The following is a 3,086-nucleotide window of genomic DNA, read 5'->3' on the forward strand; positions in this document are numbered from 1 at the left end:
AAAATGCCTATCGGAAAATAAATTGGACGATGTGATGGCTAGCTTCGCTGGCCGGGCGAGGTTTATCCCTCCGACCCAAGTAACCCAATTACAAAAATACTTGAAAGTTTGCCAAAGAAACGGATAATGGAAAGGGTTTCAACAAGGTGCCGATCCTGAAAGGAGTCAGGTCGGGCTTGCTCTTTGTCCTCGTCATGTCCCCCACTGGACAAGAGGCGTCAAATTGACATCGCATGATGAGAGACTCCTGCTCGACCAAGAGCACATGGTCTTGGAAATCACGCACGGTTTGGGAATCATCATCATCATTGGTGACCCCATCAGCATCACCAATCAAGTCTAGACATACGTAAGACGTTCGCAAGAGCTAGCCACAACCATTACCTTCAATGCAGTCACGCGAGGCGCCAGCCTTGCAACGGATTTGGCCTCGTCTTCTCCTCAAACGAGAGGGATTTTCTCCTTCTACCTTCGGTGCCTTGTCGACTCTGGCCATTCAATCCACGTGTAGGAACAATACCTAAGTGATGGACTCTACCAACGTGCCAAGTGTTAGACCCAAGAACACAGATCAAGTGGTTGAGGGATCATGAGATTTATTGCTGAAGGATGGATGGCTTGGGAAGAACGACTATTGTGCAAATGAGAAAAGCATAAACAAATGGCGAGGATGGACCAAGGGCGAGTGGGAAGAGCATACAAACTATGGACATAATAGAGGAAATAGAGATGTTCATAATATGGCAACACGAGAACATGGGACCTGGTAGGCTTGTTGGGGGTACCATTATGGTAGCTTTTCTGCTTTCCAATATGCGAATCCTAGTTCGATCGCACTCTAGCCAAGTTCAAGCTTCTCCGTGGTATTTGATTACAGCATGAGTTGTTGCTTTAACAACTTAAATGGATGAGCCTGCGATCGTTCGCGAGGCTGAGTTAATAATTAATGTTAGCTGTGACGACGAAGCGGTATATCCCTCAATTGGGACACCCAAAAGCAGATGGCAAGCCGAGTGAGAGAGCTACTGTCTGACGTCGTAATAAACAAAAACAAAAAACAAACATGGTGACTGGTACTTCAGCCCAGTTTTTTAAGGCAAAGGAGTAAATCTTAAATCTAGAAAAGATTGTACAATGCTACTTAAGCTTGATCTTTTCTCGATCTAAGATTCACTCATTTGCTTTAAAAACTCGGCTGTGGTGTCTGGTATTGCGATGTTTTTTGATATCAAACCTAATCATGTGCTCTGTTGATGGCTCTTTTCAGCCTGACCAGCAAAGAGGGTGCAACGGCTATGTGTATCTAGGCACTTCGACCCCAATATCTACGATTTACGTTTAAACAAAAGGATAGGTTGGACTCAAAAGTAAGAAAACAATGATATGATGAAGAAGTATGGGATTGATGAAAGCATGGACGAATGAATGCTCGAGGCAGCGACGATCGAAAGAATAAGTAAAAAAACTAGATCAAGTCAATGAATGAACAAACAAACGATGAGGTGAAGAATAGATTACCGAAAAAAGATAATTTTTTGCTGACTTCCTTAACGCCACTGGGATTAAAATCCCAGCAGTTCAAGACGAGTAATTTATTCATTTTATTTAACTTTTATTTTTATATATTGCTTGATAGACCAACGAATTAGAGGTGGCTGATCCAGCTAACCCATCAATTTAAGGCTGATCGGGAATTTTAGGCAAAAACTCGTCCAAGTCTGACATAAATCATGCTACTGGATCAACACGCACGTTCATATTCCCTAAGAATATTTGAAGGCAGCAAATTGAACAATGAAGAAGCCCGAGAAAGAAGAGATTTCATGGAGAGCGTCCTGCTCCGCAATTTCGACCGCAATTTCTATCACAGGATGTCTTTAATTATTACATTGTTTGAGTATTATGTGTGAAATTTCTTAATGAAGCCTTTTCGGATTTGGTGTTTTCTCTCTGGGCCTTGCGCCGCTGGTGGTCATTTTCAGAACTTCATTGGGCTTCTTTTTTCCTCGAAACTCCTTGTCAATATGTTTTTTTTTTAGTCTTACCTCTGAGTTAGGCACTTGGTCGATATCCAGTATGAAATTGCAAGGTGGTGCAAAGATTTTTTTTTCTGGGTAAAGTCCAAGCCTTAACTCCAAGATAAGGGCGTTCAAAAAGTGGAATCTCTGGTTAGCAATTAACAGTGCTTGTTACAATCTTGTCTCAAATCAGATGTTACTCTATCAATAGAATTTAGATTACATATCTAAGGTAACCCATCATTTTTGCAGCTCATGATAGCCGTTTTGGTCACAGTACTTGCCTTTTCCGTCGCCAATGTGGGCTTTCTTAACCCATCTTCCGTTCAATCCCGAAATCCTTTAACGGTCCCCCAAGGCGTTACCGCCCCTTCACCCCAAATAATATTTATACAGCCATCTGTGGCTCCTGTAACCACCCCTATTCCAACCACTCTCTCTCCAACCACCACTATCACTACTACTACTCCTACCACGAGTGCTACTACCACAACCACCACCACTCCTGCGACAACTACAACTACAATCATCACTACAATGAGCACGACCACGATGGTAACGACAAGAGAGGCTGAAATAGGATTTCCGGGATTTAGTGAGCATAACTTTTAAAAATTACGTAAGAAACTTTATGACATGACATTATATCTCGAACTTGCAGCGGACTGCGGTTTCCAAAATTGCTTGTTTGATGAGTTCACAGGCGTTTTCCAAAACGTATCCAGCATCTCAACCTGTTGTGCACTTTGTGGAGAAGATGTTTTTTGTGGGATAGGGTTTGAGGACTGTTTCTGCTTCAAAAGTTGCGCCCTGCGAATTCCAACGCTCTGGTTAATAGGAGCAACAAATCAAGACTGCCCGGAAATACCATAATTAGAACAAATTTACGTATTTTGCCCGAAAAAGTTAATGCTTGCGGTGGTTGTACAAATTTGAGCTTTCGCACCTGTCATTTATGCAAATATACCGATCATATGTTACGGCACAAAAAATTGATTTACATGTGACATTGCTATTTTGGAGCTAGCTGAGAACCAACGCATATTAGTTTAGTGCTGTTCTTGCCTC

The 3,086-nt window shown here is 42.2% G+C and overlaps 1 long non-coding RNA gene across 1 annotated transcript in view; it reads left to right on the forward strand.

The window, feature by feature from the left end:
• The window catches only part of LOC131892035 (uncharacterized), a 13,832-nt gene extending 10,872 nt beyond the window's left edge, over positions 1-2,960 (forward strand). Inside the window, exons 2-3 of the long non-coding RNA XR_009374510.1 lie at positions 2,271-2,613; positions 2,680-2,960. This is a non-coding gene — a long non-coding RNA (uncharacterized LOC131892035). The remainder of the gene's footprint in view (positions 1-2,270; positions 2,614-2,679) is intronic.
• The last annotated feature ends 126 nt before the right edge of the window (positions 2,961-3,086 follow it).

Source organism: Tigriopus californicus, chromosome 12 (assembly GCF_007210705.1).
Source record: "Tigriopus californicus strain San Diego chromosome 12, Tcal_SD_v2.1, whole genome shotgun sequence".
NCBI lineage: Eukaryota > Metazoa > Arthropoda > Copepoda > Harpacticoida > Harpacticidae > Tigriopus > Tigriopus californicus.